Genomic DNA, 23,138 nt, shown 5'->3' on the forward strand with positions numbered 1-23,138 from the left:
GAGTAAATAAATGACCAGGATTCCTGATGGACAACATTAAATACTGATGGTATAACACAGGAGAAGTAAATCCACAAACACACAAGCTTACACCAAGGAGTGTAAATGTTCAGACTGGTGAACTCAGATGTATTGCATACACATTAGTGTTTTGAAGAAATAAAGGATTTTTATGCAATACATCTGAGTTCACCCGTCTTCTTTCAACATTAAAAACTGAAATTCCTGTTTGGTTAAAAAACTACGGTCATGCCCTTCTAAGATTCTCTTGATCAGCACAGTAAGCGATACTAAGGGAACTCAGAGAGGTTCTGGTGAGTCCTATTAAAGACTTGTTCAACAAATCTCTGGAGACGGGAGTGATTCCTGGGGATTGGAGGAGAGCGGATGTGGTCCCTATTCATAAAAGTGGTCACAGGGATGAAGCAGGAAACTACAGGCCGGTGAGCCTCACTTCAGTTGTTGGAAAAATAATGGAACTGTTGCTGAAAGAAAGGATAGTGTATTTTCTTGAATCTAATGGGTTACAGGATCCGAGGCAACATGGCTTTACAAAAAGTAAATCGTGCCAAACGAACCTGATTGAATTTTTTGATTGGGTGACCAGAGAGCTGGATCGAGGACATATGCTAGATGTAATTTACTTGGATTTCAGCAAAGCCTTTGATACAGTTCCTCATAGGAGGCTGTTGAACAAACTTGAAGGGCTGAAGTTAGGACCCAAAGTGGTGAACTGGGTCAGAAACTGGCTGTCGGACAGACGCCAGAGGGTGGTGGTTAATGGAAGTCGCTCGAAGGAAGGAAAGGTGACTAGTGGAGTCCCTCAGGGTTCGGTGCTGGGGCCAATCCTGTTCAATATGTATGTAAGTGACATTGCTGAAGGGTTAGAAGGAAAAGTGTGCCTTTTTGCAGATGATACCAAGATTTGTAACAGAGTAGACACCGTAGAGGGAGTGGAAAATATGAAAAAGGATCTGCAAAAGTTAGAGGAATGGTCTAATGCCTGGCAACTAAAATTCAATGCAAAGAAATGCAGAGTAATGCATTTGTGGATTAATAATCGGAAGGAACCGTATATGCTGGGAGGAGAGAAGCTGATATACACGGACGGGGAGAGGGACCTTGGGGTGATAGTGTCTGAAGATCTAAAGGTAAAAAAAACAGTGTGTCAAGGCAGTGGCTGCTGCCAGAAGGATGCTGGGCTGTATAAAGAGAGGCGTAGCCAGTAGAAGGTGTTGATGCCCCAGTACAGGTCATTGGTGAGGCCCCACTTGAAGTATTGTGTTCAGTTTTGGAGACCGTATCTGGCGAAGGACATAAGAAGACTTAAGGCAGTCCAGAAGAGGGCGACGAAAATGATAGGAGGCTTGCGCCAGAAGACGTATGAGGAGAGACTGGAAGCCCTGAATATGTATACCCGAGAGCAGGGGTGTCCAATGTCGGTCCTCGAGGGCCGCAATCCAGTCGGGTTTTCAGGATTTCCCCAATGAATATGCATTGAAAGCAGTGCATGCACATAGATCTCGTGCATATTCATTGGGGAAATCCTGAAAACCCGACTGGATTGCGGCCCTCGAGGACCGACATTGGACACCCCTGCCCTAGAGGAAAGGAGGGACAGGGGAGATATGATTCAGACGTTCAAATACTTGAAGGGTATTAACGTAGAACAAAATCTTTTCCAGAGAAAGGAAAATGGTAAAACCAGAGGACATAATTTGAGGTTGAGGGGTGGTAGATTCAAAAACAATGTTAGAAAGTTCTACTTTACGGAGAGGGTGGTGGATGCCTGGAATGCGCTCCCGAGAGAGGTGGTGGAGAGTAAAACTGTGACTGAGTTCAAAGAAGCGTGGGATGAACACAGAGGATCTAGAATCAGAAAATAATATTAAATATTGAACTAAGGCCAGTACTGGGCAGACTTGCACAGTCTGTGTCTGTGTATGGCAGTTTGATGGGGGATGGGCTGGGGAGGGCTTCAGTGGCTGGGAGGGTGTAGATGGGCTGGAGTAAGTTTTAACGGAGATTTCGGCAGTTGGAACCCAAGCACAGTACCGGGTAGAGCTTTGGATTCTTGCCCAGAAATAGCTAAGAAAAAAAAATTAAAAAATTTTAATTGAATCAGGTTGGGCAGACTGAATGGACCATTCGGGTCTTTATCTGCTGTCATCTACTATGTTACTATATTAGTGACAGAAAAAGAAACACAGATGGAATAATACGTCTTAGGAAACCAGATGGGAATTATGTAGAATCAGATCCCGATAAAGCCGAACTACTAAATGAATACTTCTGCTCAGTCTTTACCTGCGAGGTGCCGGGGTCTGGTCCACAGTTGCAGACAAGGGAAAGCTCGGAAGACCCGTTTTGAAATTTCGAGTTTACGCCCAGCAGCATCTACTGTGAACTATCTAGACTAAAGTGAACAAAAGCCTAGACTAAAGTGAACAAAGCCATGAGACCAGACAATCTACACCCCAGGGTGCTTAGGGAGTTGAGTGATGTCCTGGTGGAACCGTTATCCGCGTTCTTCAATCTCTCCCTAAGTACAGGAAGAGTCCCGTTGGACTGGAAAACAACTAACGTCATTCCACTCCACAAAAAGGGATGCAGGACAGAGGCTGCGAATTATAGACCGGTGAGTCTCACCTCGATAGTGAGTAAACTCCCGTGCAGATTCACTGAGCTCTGGAACAACCTTACCTCCCCCCTCCGGATCCTGAGCTCCCTCCAACTCTTCCGCAAACATCTGAAAACCTGGCTTTTTAAAAAAATGTAACACTTACCCCTTCTTTGGCTTCCTAAGCCCCCAAAATATCCCTCTTACTATTCCCTTTAACCTCTTTGGAGTTTCCTTTCTCTCTCAACTCTTGTAAACCGTGCCGAGCTCTACGATTGTGGAGATGATGCGATATATAAACCTAAGATTTAGTTTAGTTTAAACTTATGGAAACACTAATCAAACACAAGTTAGATACGATCCTGAACAAGGAGAATCTGCGAGATCCCCATCAACATGGATTTACAAAGGGAAGGTACTGCCAATCCAGTCTAATCAGCTTCTTTGACTGGGTAACAAGAAAGCTGGATATGGGGGAGTCCCTGGACATTGTGTACTTGGACTTCAGTAAAGCTTTTGATAGCGTCCCATACCTCAGGTTATTGAACAAAATGAGTTTGATGGGATTAGGTGAAACATTAGCTGCATGGGTTAAAGACTGGCTTAGAGGTAGACTTCAGAGGGTGGTGGTGAACGGTACCCTCTCCAAAACGTCGGAGGTAATCAGTGGAGTGCCACAGGGCTCAGTCTTGATCTCGATCCTATTTAACATCCTCGTAAGTGACCTGGCTCAGGGGCTTCGAGGTAAAGTTACATTATTTGCCGATGACGCCAAACTATGCAACATAGTGGGCGAAAGCACAGTGCCAGACATTATGACACAGGACTCTTACTGGAACATTGGTCCACGACTTGGCAACTAAGTTTCAATGCCAAAAAGTGTAAGGTCATGCACCTTGGCAGTAGAAATCCATGCAGATCTTACACCCTAAATGGTGAGACCTTAGCAAGGACTACAGCAGAAGGAGACTTGGGGGTAATCATTAGTGAAGACATGAAGACGGCCAATCAAGTGGAGAAAGCTTCATCCAAGGCTAGACAAATGATGGGTTGTATCCGTAGAAGTTTTGTCAGCCGGAAGCCGGAAGTCATAATGCCATTGTACAGATCCTTGGTGAGACCTCATCTGGAATATTGTGTACAGTTCTGGAGGCCACTTACCAAAAAGATGTGCTGAGAGTTGAGTCGGTTCAGCGAATGGCAACCAGGATGGTCTCAGGACTCAAGAATCTCCCGTATGAGGAACGGCTGGGTAAGTTGCAGCTATACGCACTCGAGGAGCGCAGAGAGAGGGGAGACATGATTGAGACGGGCCGTATCGAGGTGGAAGAAGATATCTTTTTTCTTAAAGGACCCACGGCAACAAGAGGGCATCCATTGAAAATCAGGGGTGGGAAACTTCATGGCGACACCAGGAAGTAGTTCTTCACCGAAAGGGTAGTTGATCATTGGAATGATCTTCCACTGCAGGTAATCGAGGCCAGCAGCATGCCAGATTTTAAGAAAAAATGAGATAAGCATGTGGGATCTCTTCATGGAAGAAATTAGGGAGGTGGGTCATTAGAGTGGGCAGAGTTGGTGGGTCGTGGCCCTTTTCTATGTTTCTATGTAACCCTAGGGTGGATTCCATCCGGGTCTGGTGATTTGTCAGTTTTTAATTTTTCTATCTGCCTGTGTACGTCTTCGAGGCTTACTTCCATGGATGTTAATTTTTCTGCTTGGTCTCCTTTGAAGATTTGCTCAGGTTCTGGTATGTTGAATGTGTCCTCTTTTGTAAATACAGATGAAAAGAACATGTTTAATCTTTCCGCCACTTCTTTCTCCTCCTTCACCACTCCCTTCCTGTCTCCGTCATCCAGTGGTCCCACCTCCTCCCTAGCCGGCTGCTTCCCTTTAACATATCTGAAGAACGGTTTGAAATTTCGTGCTTCCCTGGCTAGCCTCTCTTCATATTCTCTTTTGGCTTTTCTAACCACAAGGTGACATTCTTTTTGATACTACCTGTGCTATTTCCAGTTCTCCTCGGTTTTGCCTTTTTCCATTTCCTGAATGAATTTTTCTTATCACTTATCGCTTTCTTCACTTCTTTAGTTATCCACGCCGGGTCTTTTGTTAGACTCTTTTTGCACCCTTTTCTGAATTTGGGGATATACAGATTTTGAGCCTCGCTCACCATGTCCTTGAATAAAGACCAGGCTTGCTCTACAGTCTGCCATTTCTTTGAGCTGTTCCTAAGTTTCTTCCTTACCATTGCCCTCATTGCTTCGTAGTTTCCTTTCTTGAAGTTAAAAGTTGTCGCTGTGGTTCTCTTTCCCTTTGGTGTTCGTACTTCAACTCTGAACTTGATCATATTATGATCGCTGTTTCCCAGCGGTCCCACTACTTCCACTTCCTTTGCAGGTCCTCCTAGCCCATTTAGGATCTGCTGGTTCACACAAGTTACTGTAAGAACTCACAGCAGCTATTTGTTTACTATGGAGACTGCACAGGCAAGAGCTTAGAAAGATGACTCCTGCCCTGGCTGATCGCTTGACCACCAGGGAAGTAAGGTAAGTGTGCGGTGGGACCAGGAGGTGAAGGGGGTGGGCTGAGTGCAGAGCCAACACCAGTGGCGTACCTAGCATATGTGACACCCGGGGCCCATCATTTTTTGACCCCCCCATCTATATGAAAAATATGATTTTTAGTAACAATCCACATATCGCACAACAAGAGTGTACCTAGGAAAAGGCAGCATCTTAAACACTGCAGTGAGCACTAGAACAACAACACATACATTTTAAAACTAAACAAGCCAGATCCCGCAGTCAGTTGATCCTGCAGTCAATGCCAACTGAAAACTATGTTCTTTTCATACACACAGAACAGAGATACACCCTCGCCCAATATGGAATAATCACAAACTAAAAATAGAAATATGTAGACAAAAGTTAAACTGAACCGCCAAGAAGCCAGACCCTGGATACAATGCAACACCACATAAACAGTAACACATGTCCTCTAATACAGTGCAAAATATAAAGACAGTAGATGTAAATTTGAAAAAAACTGATACATAACAATCACCACTCTACAAATTAACAAATAAAAATAAAACAAATAATGAGAAAGAAAATACCATTTTATTGGACTAATCCCCGAAAGCTCAGTCCCCATCCCCGCAAACCTTGAATTGTTTATATTAAAGTATAAAAAGAAATAATATTCTGTACAATTGTCAATTTATAAATCAGCATCTTCTTCGCACTCTGTCTTCCCCATTTCCCTTCAGCGTCCTCAGCCCACTCTCTCTTCACTTTCCTTCAGCGCACGCATATAAAAACAAGTAAATCATTTTATATCATTTTCATTCTATTCATTCATAGAAATTAAAGTCTAAATAATGCCAGTCACATAACAAAACATGATTTTGCAAAAATAATTCCCTGCACAGTCAAGCCTGCAAGGATTACTAGATGTCTTTCAGCAGCTCCCCTCCTCCCCCTTACCTTTGTAGTCAAGTCAAAATGATCTACCAACAATAAAATTTTAAAAACACAAAGCACACTATACGCAGAGAAAATGTTAATTATCATTTATATTCTGCGGGTTTTCAAAGAGGTCAAGGCAGATGACTTTATGCAATGTCACCTCAGTAACAACTATACAAAAATAGACAAATATACCCCCTTCCTTTTTACTAAACCGCGAAGTGGTTTTTAGTGCAGGGAGCTGCGCTGAATGCCCCACGCTGCTCTCGACACTCAAAGGCTCCCTGCGCTAAAAACCGCTATTGCGGTTTAGTAAAAGGGGGCCATAGTGCAAAATATAGACAGCAGATGTAAATTCTCAAAACGGACATATTTTGATCACTAAATTGAAAATAAAATCATTTTTCCTACCTTTGGTAATTTCATAAGTCTCTGGTTGCACTTTATTCTTCTGACTGTGCATCCAATATTTCTTCCCTTCTTTCAGCCTCCTGTATGCTTCCTCTCCTCCAGACCTCATTCCCTCCCCAAACTTTTTCTTTGTTTCACTCTGTCCCCTTCTTTCTTTTTCTCTCTCTCCATACCCTTTCTTTCTGTATGTCTGTCTTTCTCTCTCTCTCTCTCCGTGCCCCATTTTTCTTTGTTTCACCCTGATCCTTTCTTTCTTTCTGGCTCCTTGTCCCCCCCCTTCCCTCCCCTCCCCCATGCCACCACCATTGGGAAAATGGTGCCACCGCCACTGGGGAATAGGCTGCCACTGCCACCATCGGGAACAGGCCTGCACCGAGTTTGCCCTGCTTCTCTTCCCCGCGGGGCCGACCAACTCTCGCCGCCCTACGTCAATTCTAACGTCGGAGAGGATGTTCTGGGCCAGCCAGGCAGCGATTGGCTGGCCCAGAACGTCCTCTCCGATGTCAGAATTGACACGGGCGGCGAGTGTTGGTTGGCCCCACAGGGAAAAGCAGGGAGAACTCGGCGCCAACTTGTTCCTGATGGCGGCGGTGGCACTCAAGTGGCTAAAGACCCGCAGTTTGCTGGCCTAGGGAGAACACTGGAGGGTGGCCAGCTGTGCACCCCGTTGGGGTGTAAACCCGGGGCGGACCGCCCCACCTCCACCCCGGTATGCCACTGTCTGTACCTCACTCCCTCCCTATGACCAAAAATTCTCCTTTTTTCCATTCCCCATGTACACAACCATCTCTTTCCCTCCCTTCCTCTCTCCCAAGTCCATGCCTTCTGTGTCCAAAAATGCATTCCCTCCCCCACCTCAGCATCTCTTTCCCTCCCTTCCTCTCTCCCAAGTCCATACCTTCTTTGTCCAAAAACGCATTCCCTCCCCCACCTCAGCATCTCTTTCCCTCCCTTCCTCTCTCCCAAGTCCATGCCTTGTGTCCAAAAATGCATTCCCTCCCCCACCTCAGCATCTCTTTCCCTCCCTTCCTCTCTCCCAAGTCCATGCCTTCTGTGTCCAAAAATGCACTCCCTCCCCCCTTTTGTGTTCCGCGTAGAGAATGACACGGGGAAAAAATCTGTCCCCGTCACCGCCCCGTCCCCGGCCCACCATCCTCTGCACCGCCCCGTCACCGCCATTCCATTCACCGCCCCGTCACCGTCACTGCCATCCCTTTCACCGCCCCGTCACCGCCACTGCCATCCCATTCACCGCCACGTCACCGTCCCCGCAGCATCCATATAAGCCTTAGTACTCTAATATTTAGCGTATTCCATTCTTATAAATCAAAGTTCCTGCTGCTGAACTAGAGAAAGAGATGTTCAGCTGGCAGGGCTTTGTTTATAAATTTTTATTAACACAACTAATATACCACCATAATGTTTCCGACAGAGGACAAGTACGCAATAAATGCATTTTGCTGTTTCAATGACAGTGCTCAGCAGAACAACAGACAGCAATATGGACATTCACCTTATGTAGTACTTTTTTAATATATAAAAATAGGCAAAATTAGTTGCTGTTTTATCATTATATTTTCTTGCCATTATAGTATTCTTCATTGATCATTTTTCTTTTTAAATTCAAAACAAATTCAACCTATCTTGTGTCCCAGCATGAATTCATGTTTCACTCAATTGGCTGTTTCAAGGGAATTAACCCTCCAACTTCCATTTGCAAAAATACCCAATATTGTTCCTTCTATGAGCAATATTTAAATTATGAGGAACAACATTGGATATTTTTGCTGAATTGTGTGACACCATTTGGGCTGAACATGAAGATTGAAAATGCCTGGTTAGCCCTGGACAGATGATTTGAACAGCCAGGAGCCTGTCCTGGCCATTTAAATCATTTTGAATATCTAGTCCAATGATAACAGAATTAGGGTGATTATAGAAACATAGAACTTTGTTGATCACTAAAAACAGTGGAGACTAAGGGTCTATCAAGCTCAGCATCCTGTCTTTGACACTGGCCAGTCTTGGTCTTTGGAACTGCCCATTGTGTCAGAAGCAATAGGGATTAAGTGACTTGCCCAGGGTCACAAGGAGTGTAGTGTAGCTCTAACCACTGGATTTAGAAGTTGGCTTCTTTTGGGATCTTTAACTCATCATCGCTAGGACTCGAATCTGAGTCCGTGGCACCTAACATAGAATGGAATTAGTATGGCAAAGTAATGAAGAATGGTCCAGCAGCCCCCACCCTCCCTCCACCTCACCTTATATTCGTTCCGAGTTTGCCGGCTTCCTTTTTCCCTAGCTGCACGCGTTCAAAAAGCCGTGCATTTAGCCAGCTCCCTCCCTCCACCTCACCTTAAATTTCGAGTTTTCTGGCTTCCTTTTTTCCGAGCCGCACGTGTTCAAAAATCCGTGCACTCGCGGCTGCGCGAGTCAATAAAACTTCTCCTCTCCTGCAACTTCCTGTTTCCGGTTGCGTCAGAGGAGAAGATTGATTGACTCGCGCAGCCGCGCGTGCACGGATTTTTGAACACGTGCGGCTCAGAAAAAAGGAAGCCGGAAAACTCGAAATTTAAGGTGAGGTGGAGGGAGGGAGCTGGCTAAATGCTACGGGCGGGCGGGCGGGCGGTGGCTGCGGGGACCGCGCGATCCTTGATACCTCACTGCGGAGACAAGACCATTCACTGCCCCGCGGGCGGTGAATGGCCTTGTCCCCGTCGCCGCAGCGACTGCTAGTTTTCTTCCCCGTTTTCGGCGGGTGACCCGCGGCTAAAATGCGGTGGCCGCGGGTAAACCGCCACCGTGTCATTCTCTAGTTCCGCGTTTGCCTCCTAGCCTTCATCTTAGCAACTTTCTCAGCCAAATACAACTGGAGCCGCGAGGCTCGTCTTGTGTTCCTACCTGCCCTGCCGCACACACATAGCGGATGTCAGCGCTGACGTTGGAGGGAGGGCTTAAGCAAAGCCCTCCCTCCCTCTGACATCAGCGCTGACATTGGAAAGACTTCCGGTCGGCTATGTGTGCGTGGCAGGGCAGGTAGGAACACAAGACGAGCCTCGTGGCTCCAGTTGTATTTAACCCCGCGGGTCCCCCGTTGTCCCCGTTCAGCTGTCTCCTGTGCACCCCCTTGGGGTGTGCACCTGGGGCGGACCTCCCCCCTGCCCCCCCCCCCCCCCTAGGTATGCCACTGGCCAACACAAAGGTCACTTTAGGAAAGGAGGGAGGGACCTTGCTCCAGCCCTAGCTTCCCTCACCACTAGACCACTAAGGCAGTAAGGTAGAGCTGTGATAGGACTAGGACTGGGGGGGGGGAATAGACTAGCTGGTTGGCTGCAGAACAGGCAGATAAGACACCTAAGGGAAGGGAGGGATCGCTCCTGCCCCGCTACTTGAATATAAACCATCAGTTTATATTCAAGTCAATATTTTTCTCTAAAAAGGGGGGGGGGGTGAATGTTATCTTGCTTTATGGTTTATATTCAAGTATATATTTCAGTTCTGCAATTAACCCCTTTAGTTATAGCCAGAATGTACTTGCCAATACAAGCTCTTGTTGGAATAGGAAGTGCAGAAGTTAGGAGGAGGAGCAAGAACTCTCCTTAACAAGCCACTGAAGATCTGGTCTATTTCGAAAGGTTCATTTCGAAAGGGGAAATGCTACACAACATAAACTTTTACTGCAAAGAGAATCCTATGCTTGTAATATCGGATAGGAAGGTTTCTATCTGCCTCCTCCTCCTCCTTCAGCAGACTGATTTTCTCATGCACTTGAAATAAGGCTCCTGACAGATTATCTTACTAACCTGCTGGTAGTGGCTGGTTCTGTGCATAAAGACCCACAGCTTGTTGCCCGTAGCCTAGTCGTGCCATAGAGTTTGTAGGCTGGTGATGCATAATATCTGCTGTCATTGCCACGCCATAGGAGACTCCACGGCCAGGACCCATCACAAACTCCTGCAAGAGAAGAAAGAATGAAGTGACAGGGAAGAGAGGAACAAAGGTTAGGGCAGGAAGGAGGGAGAGGGGACTCCCAAAAATTACTGTCCAACAGAGTGAAATGATTGCTACTTGTGTTGAAATGTCATCAGAGCTTTCTGTAGGGTTCTTCTTGATTATATAACAGTTTAATCAGGCAAAACCAGAAAAAGTGTTTCTAAAAAAATAGGCAGGTGGACTGGGTGACTGCTCCGAGTTCTAGAATTACAGGAGAATTGCAAGGAAATAATCTTGTTCCTAACAAACCATATGGGAGTCACACATACAGAACTTGGTGCAAGTTAAGCTTTATGTGCAAACCAATGTATAAAATGAATGCTAAACTTAATTAATTTTGAGAAGAGGCAGTGTCAAGATGATGTTTGATGAACATATAGATTAAACAGCATGCTAAAGTCTTGCAAATCTCTGAGGAGGCGGTGATGGGACAAAAGCGCGCGAGACTTCAGCGCGCTGACATTGCAGTGCCAACAATTTGGCGCAGCACGCCACCTAAAAAGTGACTTTTAAAGAGCTCCGACAGGGGGTGTGGGGGGGAACCCCCCCACTTTACTTCAGATTGTTCGCGCTGCCATTGGGGAAGTGTGAGGGGTGCAACCCCCCCCCATTATAGAGAAATCGGGAAAAAGTTAAGTTTACTCTATAATGGAGGATTCCAACCTCCCCTAACCCCCCCAATGGTGTTAGGAAGAAGGTGTTGATGCCCCTGTACAGGTCATTGGTGAGGCCCCACTTGGAGTATTGTGTTCAGTTTTGGAGACCGTATCTGGCGAAAGACGTAAGAAGACTTGAGGCGGTCCAGAGGAGGGCGACGAAAATGATAGGAGGCTTGCGCCAGAAGACGTATGAGGAGAGACTGGAAGCCCTGAATATGTATACCCTAGAGGAAAGGAGAGACAGGGGAGATATGATTCAGACGTTCAAATACTTAAAGGGTATTAACGTAGAACAAAATCTTTTCCAGAGAAAGGAAAATGGTAAAACCAGAGGACATAATTTGAGGTTGAGGGGTGGTAGATTCAGGGGCAATGTTAGGAAATTCTACTTTACGGAGAGGGTGGTGGATGCCTGGAATGCGCTCCCGAGAGAGGTGGTGGAGAGTAAAACTGTGACTGAGTTCAAAGAAGCGTGGGATGAACACAGAAGATTTAGAATCAGAAAATAATATTAAAGATTGAACTAGGCCAGTTACTGGGCAGACTTGTACGGTCTGTGTCTATGCATGGCCGTTTGGAGGAGGATGGGCAGGGGAGGGCTTCAATGGCTGGGAGGGTGTAGATGGGCTGGAGTAAGTCTTAACAGAGATTTCGGCAGTTGGAACCCAAGCACAGTACCGGGTAAAGCTTTGGATTCTCGCCCAGAAATAGCTAAGAAGAAAAAAAAAAAAAAAAAATTTAAATTGAATCAGGTTGGGCAGACTGGATGGACCATTCGGGTCTTTATCTGCCGTCATCTACTATCCAGAGGAGGTGAGTCGCAATTACACTTCTGAGTCCGAGGTAAGTGCACACACTGAAAACAATACTTTAGGAGTCACACCAACTCGGGCGGGAAACTCTACACAGGGACCTAGCAAACACATTGAAAACAATACTTTAGGAGTCACACTAACTCAGGCGGGATACTCTACACAGGGACTTAGCAAACACATTGAAAACAATACTTTAGGAGTCACACTAACTCAGGCGGGAAACTCTACACAGGGACTTAGCAAACATAAGATATGGAGGGCTATGTATGTTAATGCACACAGTTTGGGCAATAAAATTCTGGATTTAGTGACAGAAATAACGAACGCCGACCTAGACATAGTGGCGATATCCGAGACTTGGTTCACGGACTCACATGGGTGGGATATGGTTATACTGGGTTACAACTTACTTCATCGAGACAAGGAGGGCAAGTTAGGAGGAGGGGTAGCACTATACACTAAAGAAGACATCAAAACTACCAGAATCACAGATGTCAAGTACACCGGGGAATCCCTCTGGGTGAACCTGGCCAGAGGCAGGGAAAATGCCTGTATCTTGGTGTAGTATACAGACTTCCAAGACAACAGGAAGATGAGGATATGGAATAAATCGAAGACATAGAGAACATCACTTTGTGTGGGGACACAGTACTGTTAGGGGACTTCAATATGCCCGATGCAGCTTGGAACACACTTGCCGCAACAACCAGCGGCAGCAGAAGGTTATTAACCATAAAGGGAGCACAACTCAAACAATTGGTATTGGAGCCCACTAGGGACCAGGCGATACTGGACCTGGTACTCACCAATGGAGAAAGCGTATCGGAAGTTTTGGTAGGTGATACGCTGGCCTCCAGCAACCACAACGTGGTATGGTTCAACCTCAGGAAAGGTTTCACTAGATCAAACACAACAACAAAGGTCCTCAACTTTCGGGGCACTGACTTCAAACGAATGAGAGATTTCGTCTGTCGGGCGCTGCAAGACCAAGCAGAAACAGATAATGTAGAGGCTATGTGGTCAACCCTGAAATCTACCCTACACGAAGCAACAAAACGCTATATAAAAACAGTAAGCAAACAACGGCGAAATAATAGACCCCAGTGGTTCACTACAGAAATCTCGGACCTTGTTAAAATAAAGAAAAATACATTTATTTCCTACAAACAATCAGGAAAGGGAGATGCAAAAGAAGACTATCTGGCCAGGTCTAAAGCTGTCAAAACGGCAGTCAGAAAGGCCAAGCTTCGTATAGAAGAGAATCTAGCAAAGGACATTAGGAAGGGGGATAAATCCTTCTTCAGGTACATCAGTGATAGAAAAAGAAACACAGATGGGATACAACGCCTTAGGAAAGCAGACAGGAATTATGCAGAATCGGATTCCGATAAAGCCAAACTACTAAATGAATATTTCTGTTCAGTCTTTACCTGTGAGGCGCCAGGGTCCGGTCCACAGTTGCAAGCAAAGGAAAGGTCGGAAGACCCGTTTTGAAATTTCGAGTTTACACCCAGCAGCGTCTACTGCGAACTATCAAGACTCAAAGTGAACAAAGCCATGGAACCGGATAATCTACACCCCAGGGTGCTTAGAGAGTTGTGTGATGTCCTGGCAGAGCCGTTATCCGTGCTCTTCAATCTTTCCCTGAGTACGGGAAGAGTCCCCTTGGACTGGAAAACAGCTAATGTCATCCCACTCCACAAAAAGGGCTGCAGTACAGAGGCTGCAAATTACAGACTGGTGAGTCTCACATCCATAGTGAAAAAACTCATGGAAACACTAATCAAGCATAAATTTGATACGATCCTGGACGAGGAGAATCTACGGGATCCCCACCAGCATGGATTTACCAGGGGAAGGTTCTGCCAATCCAATCTAATTAGCTTCTTTGACTGGGTAACAATAAAGCTGGATGCAAGGGAGTCCCTAGACGTCTTGGACTTCAATAAGGCTTTTGATAGCGTCTCACACCGCCGGTTATTGAGCAAGATGAAATCGATTGGATTGGGAGAAACATTAACTGCATGGGTCAAGGATTAGCTAAACGGTAGACTTCAGAGAGTGATGGTAAACGGTACCCTTTACAAAATGTCGGAGGTGACCAGTGGAGTGCCGCAGGGTTCAGTCTTGGGCCCAATCCTGTTCAACATATTCGTAGGAGACCTGACTCAGGGGCTTCAAGGTAAAATTACATTATTCGACGATGACGCCAAACTATGCAACATAGTAAGTAAGAGCACTTTGCCTGACAGTATGACGCAGGACCTACTTCTATTGGAACATTGGTCCTCGACTTGGCAGCTAAGCTTCAATGCTAAAAAATGTAAGATAATGCACCTTGGCAGCAGAAATCCATGCAGAACTTAACACACTAAATGGTGAGACCTTAGCTAGGACTAAGGCAGAACGTGACTTAGGGGTGATCATTAACGAACACATGAAAACTGCCAATCAAGTGGAGAAGGCCTCATCAAAGGCAAGACAAATGATGGGTTGTATCCGTAGGAGTTTCGTCAGCCGGAAGCCCGAAGTCATAATGCCGTTGTACAGATCCATGGTGAGACCTCATCTGGAATATTGTGTACAATTCTGGAGACCACATTACCAAAAAGATGTGCTGAGAGTTGTGTCGGTTCAACAAATGGCCACCAGGATGGTCTCGGGGCTCAAAGATCTCCCGTATGAGGAAAGGCTGAACAGATTGCAGCTATACTCACTCGAGGAACGTAGAGAGAGAGGAGACATGATTGAAACATTTAAATATATCACGGGCCGCATCGAGGTGGAAGATGATATCTTCTTTCTTAAAGGTCCCTTGGCCACAAGAGGGCATCCGTTGAAAATCAGGGGTGGGAAATTTCATGGCGACACCAGGAAGTTTTTCTTCACCAAAAGGGTGGTTAATCATTGGAATGAACTTCCACTTCAGGTGATTGAGGCCAGCAGCGTGCCAGATTTTAAAAGGAAATGGGATACACATGTGGGATCTTTAGGGGGGTAAAATCAAGGGGGGTGGGTCATTAAGTGGGCAGACTTGATGGGCTATGGCCCTTTTCTGCCGTCATCTTCTATGTTTCTAATTTGGGTCATATTGAAGTTCTGATAGTCAGTTGTTTCAATATCTCTTCTTCATAGTCACTTTTGTTCAAAAGTACGATTGCCCCACCTTTATCAGCTCTGCAGATCACAATGTTGGAATTAGCTTTTAAAGAGTATAACGCTTGATATTCAGCAATAGAACAGTTCAGATGTAGGTATATTTTCTTTCGATTAATTTCTCCTATGATATCATTCAAAACTAATTGTTTTAAATGTGGTCAGCAATGGTCCCATTAGAGCTAGAGGGAACCCATTTTGATATTGACTGCTGAGACCTCAGACTTATCCATGGGATGCTGTACAAAAAATTACTTCAAATGTAGAGATCTAAAGAAAAGCTCCAAATCCACTGGAATCTGAAAACCTTCAATACGTTTAGTAGGAGCAAAAGAGAGCCCTTTTTGCAGATTTTTGAGATCCTGGGTAATGCTAGCTTTCACTGCTTGGCATCTCCAGATGCTAGGGTTGATGGTAGTGATCATAGAGGTGGTTCTTTGGGCAAAAGCTCATTTACGCCCTTCTTTAAGACATGTTATTGTCCTGTTGGTCTCAGATTAATTCCTTTCATATGCCATTGGCCTTGGATGGTGGAGGCGCGTCAAAGTTTGCTTTGGTAGCTCCAGCCGGAGTCACTTTCAAAAGGCTTGCCTCTCCGCTTCTCCTCTTGGATGAACCTGATGACAGATGCCAGTCTTCATGGCTTGGGGGTCATTGAGATAGTCATCCAGTTCTGGGCTGATGGTCAACCTCTTGGAGGAAATGGTCTATGAATAGATTGGAGCTGCGAGCCATTCATTTAGTGCTGCAAATATTGAAGATCACTCCTGAAGGCAAGGCGGTCAAGGTCTTTTCAGAAGTGCCACAGCTGTGGCATATGTCAACAGGGAAAGCACCAAGAGTACCCTGTTGAGAATGGAAACCCAGGTGTTGTTTTGATGGGCATAAAGTCCACCTACAAACGCTATCAGCAGCACATATAGCAAGAGTGGACAATGTCTAGGCTGACTGTTTCAGCCAGCAAACCCCAGATCCAAGGGAGTGGTCTATTTCCCAGAAGGCCTTTGATAGCATTGTGCATTGATGGGGATGTTCTATCTGGGAGCCTGGGCATCAAAATGTCAGATGTTTAATTTGAGCTAGTGCAAAGTGATAAGTGTGGGAAAGAGGAACCCAAACTATAGATATGTAATGCAGGGTTCCATATTAGGAGTCACTGCCTAGGAAAAGGATCTAGATGTCATTGGGGATATGTTGAAATCCTCAGCTCAGTTTACAACTGTGACTAAGAAAGCAAATAGAATGTTAGAAATTATGAGGAAAGAAGTGGAAAACAAAAATGAGAATATTATAATGCCTTTGTATCGCTATATGATGTGACTGCACCTCAAATACTATACGCAATTCTGGTCATTGCACTCAGAAAAGTTATAGTGTGCAATTCTGGTCACTGCACTCAGAAAAGATTTAGGCCTCCTTTTACGAAACTGCAATAGCAGTTTCTAGCGCAGGGAGCTACACTGCTCCCGACATTCATTGAGTTCCTATGAGCGTCGGTAGCGGTGTGGGCCATTCAGCACGGCTCTCCACACTAGAAACTGCTATCGCAGTTTCGTAAAAGAGAGGGATAGTGTGAAATTCTGGTCACTGTACTCAGAAATGATAAAAGGGATGGAACAACTTCCCTATGAAGAAAGACTAAAATAACTAGGGCTCTTCAGCCTGGCAAAGACAGCTCAGGGAAGATATGAAAGGTCTATAAAATACAGAGTGGAGAGGAACAGGTAGATGTGAATCACTTATTTAATCTTTCAAAAAATTCTAGGACTAGGGGTATGCAATGGAGTTACTTAGTAGTAGATTTAAAACACACTGGAGAAAATATTTCTTCACTGAACATGTAATTAAACTATGGAATTTGTTGCTAGTGAATGTGGTGAAAGTAGTTAGGGTTTAAAAAGGTTTGTATAAATTTCTAAAAGAAAAGTCCATTATCGAGTTTCAAGTTTATTATAAAATTTGATTAATCGCTTATTCCAAATTCTAAGCGATGAACAAATCAATAAAATTATAAAATTAGGGGAGACAAACATAACTAACAAAAAGACTAAATCTTACAAAACATAATAAAAATCAACTTTGCAAACATAATAAAACACAAGGAAAGAATAGGAAAAGAAATACAATCTGATTAATAAAAAGAAAGACAATTAAGGTCAAAAACATTAGGAAGGGGAGGGACAAAATCTCTCAAAAGTTATAAAGATAAAATGAAACTCCTAGGCAATTCATTTAGTCATTAAATACATCTTTAAAAAGAAAGCTTTTGAGTTTGCTCTTAAATTTTTCCAATTTTTTTTCCTCAAGTAAATTGGAAGGGAATTCCATGTTTGAGGAGCTGTAACGGAAAAGGAGGATTGCCTTCGTGTGTTAATAATTTTAAGGGAGGGAATGATTAATAAATGTTGGTCATTAGACCTCAGTAATCTAGATGAAGTATAAGGAATCAGTGCTTTGTAAATAAAAGCTGGGGTTTTAGATATCAGAGATTTAAAGGTGAGCAAACTTAATTTGTACATTATACGATGTGCAACAGGAAGCCAGTGTGCTTTTTTAAGTAAAGGAGTCACATGATCAAATTTCTTGGCTTTCATAATAAATTTAATTGAAGCATTCTGGATGATCTGCAAACGCCTGATTTCCCTTTGAGCCATTCCCTTATATAGGGCATTACAGTAATCAATTTTTGAAATAACCAAAGAATGAATTAATATATTGAGAGACTTTGGACATAAGAATTTTGATACTGAACGAATTTGGCGAAGTCTGTAAAAAGTTGATTTAACAACCTGATTAATATGGTCATGGTAGGTTAATTTATCATCAAAGATAATCCCTAGAATCCTAATTCTATTTATCAACTTCAGGGTGATACCTTTAATAGAAATTGGAAAGATAAGTTTATAACTATCTTTCCAGGGGAAGAACATAATGTTTGATTTATTAATGTTAAGGGCTAATCTGTTGGTATCAAGCCACTGATGAATCTGTTCAAGTTTCTCATTAATTGCTGATGTTTCAGAGGAGCTATTGGGATCCAGTGGATGTAAAAGCTGGATATCATCCGCATAAGCAAATACGGTAAAACCAATAGATTGACAAAGAGTCATGAGAGGTGCAAGAAAAATATTAAACAAAAGAGGGGAAAGAATGGAACCTATACCGTATGATGCTGAGAAACTTTGAGAAGTGATATTGTTAAAAGACACAGTTGATGAACGATTTTTAAAATAGGATTTAAACCAAAGAAGGACCAGGTCTTTAATACCTATGGATTGAAGTCTATCTATTAAAAGATTGTGGTCAATTGTATCAAATGCTGAGGAAAGATCAATTTAAATCAGAAGAACAGATGTATGATGATCCAAGTAGTAAAGTATGGAAGTTGACATGCCAATCAGTGAATGTTCAGTAGAGTAATATTGTCTAAAACCTGTTTGATTTGGGTGTAAAATATTCATTTTTTCTGTAAATTCTGATACTTGGTTAAATACTATCTTCTCAGTCAGTTTTGCCAAGTAAGGGATATTTGCAATTGGCCTATAGTTGGATTTTTCTTCAGAACTGATTTTTTGATCTTTGATAATAGGACGAATGACTGTTTTCTTCCATGCTATAGGCATAATGCTAGGACAAGAAGGCAGCATATTCTTACATATGGGTGATGTCATCCACGGAGCCTGGTACGGACAGCATGAGAAATGTACTGTCAAGTTTTAAGAAACTTTGCGACTGCCCGCACCGCGCATGCGTGAGTGCCTTCCCGCCCAGTGCCCACTTGTGGTACCTCAGTTTCTTTTTTCCTAGTTTATAGTTTTACTTTTGTTTATATAGTTTAAATAAATATATATATATATATAAAATAATAATTTTATTCTTATATACCGCCAAAGCCATGAAAGTTCAAGGCAGTTTACAACAAGATGTGCTGGACAATCAGCGAAGAGTTTATAGTACATTGTTATCAAATATAAGCCATGGTGATTCAAGGCAGTTTACAACGAAAGGAGCTGGACAAATAGCGAAGCGGTCACAATATAAAGTCAACGAATACAACAAGATGTGCTGGACAATCAGCGAAGATTTTACACTATATTGTTATCAAATATATATATATATTTATATATTTGATAACAATATAGTGTAAAATCTTCGCTGATTGTCCAGCACATCTTGTAAAATCTTCCACTGCCTAGGAAAAGGATCTAGATGTTTCTTTTCTTTTGTCCAACCTTGGGATTCGACCTTGAGGTTCTTTCCCTGGTGGGATTTTGTTTATCATTGAGTTCAATCTCACCAACGAGATTTTTCCCATATCGAAACCTACGACAGGGTTTAAAAGGTGCTGCAAGTGTCAGAGGCCTATTTCCATAACCGACCCACATAATTGATGTCTTCAGTGTTTGGGCCATGATCACCAAATTGAATCGTGTAATTCCACCTTGCAAAAGTGTTCCATTAAAGCCCATTGTATTCAACAGGAGAAGCTGTTCAGCTCCGCTATGGACATTGGAAAAACTTTAGAGCTGTTGCCTTTGAAAACTCCTACATTGATATTGGGAAATCTAGCATTGGGGAAGTGTTTGAGTCATCCTCTTCCCTGCAAGCATTGCAGGTCTCTACAGTAAAGAATGACACGGAGACAATTTTTTCCCCATTCCCATAGGAACTCATTTTCCCATCCCGGTGAGTTCCTGTTCCTGCCCCATTTCTGCAAGCTCTGTCCTCATCTGCACAAGCTTCAAATACTTTAAAATCGTAAGTGTTTGAGGCTTGTGCGTTTAAGACAGAGCTTACAGGAATGGGATGTGGAAATTGAGTTCCTGCGGGGATGGGGGAAAAAATTTGTCCTTGTGTTATGCAGACCACACATCAATGCCATCAATCTAAGGATCTGCAGGTTGTCTCTCCTAGGTGTGCATCTTCGGCGAGGTCACTGTCTCCAAGACCACCTGCTGCACCGATAGTACCAGTTGGTGAGTCTTCAGTACTGGTTCATGCTGCTCAGCAGGCATCAAAGGCCTCAAAAGCATCGAGGCTCTTGATGCAGGCCAAAAGATGTCGTCATCGTTTTTGCTGAGGCATGAGTAACTTCATCGATCCACATCCCCCTCGTCATCAGAGCGGTACTGAAAACATTGCAGGACTTCTTCTAGACATTTTTTCCCAGATAGACTGAATGGCACTTATTTTTACTTGACTTAAGCCCAGTGCTTAGGAATATCCTTCAAGTCCTGGACTTTCAAAAGATAATGATAAATACAGATGCTCAAGTATAAAAAGGAGCCCAGACAGCCTGGCTCAATCTTCCAGGTCTTCAAAAGTCACACCTCCTTGTTAATGGAGGGCCATTAGATCAAATAAATGCTAAATTGCATACTTCAACAATATTCTATTGGTTCTATTGAAATCACAAGAGTTTCTGTTAATTTTATTTCGTTAATACTTTTCCTTAGCAACAATGACTTAACTCACCACATGCTATTGGTCTCACCTTTGTCAGCAATAGAAGGACGTGAACTACATGCATACTGAGATCACATTGACCTTGCAGACATGTTCTTTTCTAATGCAGAATAGTTTACAGAACTTTCTAATTTGTTAAACAATACATTCCTGTAGGCTGCAACCACATGGTTATAGTCGCATGATTTCCCCTCACTCTTCAAACGACAAATATGTTAGTATGACTTTTAGCTTATTTTCAGGTCCCTGTTATGTTATGGCTCCATCTTGTTCCAGACATTAAACCAAAATATTTTGTTCTATTAAGGAAAAATATGTACTCTGCGTGCTGTCTTTGTTGTGTCACAAGTTTCTGAAGGATTTCTTTTATTCAGCTACATCTTTCATATATTAGTGTCTTTTAAAGTCTTGACTAAAATTGTATCTAATACATATTGGTCATGGGCCCCCCCTTATATTCTGCATAATACAATTATCACCATCAACATCACGCTCATGCGCGCATGCATGTGATGTCAACATCCGCAGATATGTAGAAGCCCTCCAGACGTGGCTTTGAGCTCAGGGCTTTCCAAAACCCGGATAAACTGCTGACAGATATCTTCCTAGTTGGGGCTGTGACCTTCATTCCTACCAAAACACCTGCAGAATAAAGATAAACATGCAGAACTCATACAGAACACAGATAAACCTTATTCAAATACAGGACTACAAACTAAAAGTACTAATATACACAAACAATACCCTAAGTTGCCAGGCTCTGCAAGCAGTACAACACCAGAAAAATAGAAAGAAATATGTTTCTTCTTTAATAGTTCAAAATATAGCCAGCAGATGTAAATTCTGAAAACTGACATTTCAATCACTAAATTGAAAATAAAATCATGTAAGATATGTGAATAATTTAACACCTATTCCAATACATAAATCAACAAATCAAATTATATGGCTCAACTCCAGGATTCAAATTGACGGATTTAAGATCATCTGGAAGTATTGGGTGATGTCAGGTATACATATTCTAGATGATGTCATACTTAATGGTAAACTGCTTGAATTTTCACAGTTGCAACGTAAATTTGGTCTTGATAAATCACAAAGTTTTAGATGTTTGCAACTGAAGCAGGCCATTCAGGCGGGGTTCCTGAATGGAAAAATCTTAATAATCAATATAAGAACATAAGAAGTGCCTCCGCCGGGTCAGACCATAGGTCCATCCTGCCCAGCAGTCCGCTCCCGCGGCGGCCCAAACAGGTCACGACCTGTCCAAATCACCAGAAGGGGCCCCCATGCCACCTTGGTTTCCTATTGAGTCCTATCTTCCCATCAAAGTCCTAGCCCTCCGGTCTTGCACATGCACGACCTGGTCGGGTTTCTATACTTATTTTCTGGTTAGCTTTCTCAGTATCCCACGATCCCTTTATCCCTCAGGAATCCGTCCAGTCTCTGTTTGAATCCTTGTATCGTACTCTGCCCAATCACGTCCTCCGGTAGCGCATTCCAAGTGTCCACGACCCTTTGGGTGAAAAAAAACTTCCTTGCATTCGTTTTGAACCTATCTCCCTTCAGTTTCTCTGAATGCCCCCTCGTACCTGTTGTCCCCTTCAGCCTGAAGAATCTGACCTTATCCACCCTCTCTATGCCCCTCATGATCTTGAAGGTCTCTATCATATCACCCCTGAGCCTCCTTTTTTCCAGAGAGAAGAGCCCCAGCCTATCCAACCTCTCGGCATATGGGCAGTGTTCCAGCCCTCTTACCAGTTTCGTTGCTCTCCTTTGGACTCTCTCGAGTACCGCCATGTCCTTCTTGAGGTACGGCGACCAATATTGAACGCAATATTCCAGATGCGGACGCACCATCGCTCGATACAGTGGCAAGATGACTTCCCTCGTCCTGGTTGTTATGCCCCTTTTTATGATGCCCAGCATCCTGTTTGCTTTTTTTGAGGCCGCTGCGCACTGTGCAGATGGCTTCAGTGATGCATCCACCAGCACTCCCAAGTCTCTCTCAAGACTGCTTTCTCCCAACAATGCCCCCCCCAATTTGTAGTTGAACAACGGGTTTTTTTTCCCTATATGCATGACCTTGCATTTTTCCACGTTAAAGCGCATTTGCCATTTGTTCGCCCAGTCTTCCAGCTTGTCTAGGTCCCGTTGCAGGTCCTCACACTCCTCCCTGGAGCTAACTCTGCAGCACAGTTTGGTATCGTCTGCAAATTTTATAACCTCGCACTTTGCCTCCTTTTCCAGGTCATTGATAAATATGTTGAAGAGTAACGGCCCCAGCACCGATCCCTGCGGCACACCGCTCGTGACTCCCCGCCAGTCAGAATATTGGCCCTTTACTCCGACCCTCTGCAGTCTACCCGACAACCAGTGCTCTATCCATCGGTGCACATCCCCTCCCACCCCGTGGTTCCACAGCTTCCTAAGCAGCCTTTCATGTGGCACCTTGTCGAAAGCCTTTTGAAAATCGAGGTAAATGATGTCGATGGGTTCCCCATTGTCCACCCGACTGCTTATTCCCTCAAAGAAGTACAGAAGGTTC

The 23,138-nt window shown here is 43.8% G+C and overlaps 1 protein-coding gene across 2 annotated transcripts in view; it reads left to right on the forward strand.

Moving 5' to 3' along the window:
• Positions 1-23,138, forward strand: part of CRTC1 (CREB regulated transcription coactivator 1) — a 387,940-nt gene that overhangs the window by 182,044 nt on the left and 182,758 nt on the right. The gene's annotated exons all lie outside the window — the stretch shown is intronic.

Source organism: Geotrypetes seraphini, chromosome 8 (assembly GCF_902459505.1).
Source record: "Geotrypetes seraphini chromosome 8, aGeoSer1.1, whole genome shotgun sequence".
NCBI lineage: Eukaryota > Metazoa > Chordata > Amphibia > Gymnophiona > Dermophiidae > Geotrypetes > Geotrypetes seraphini.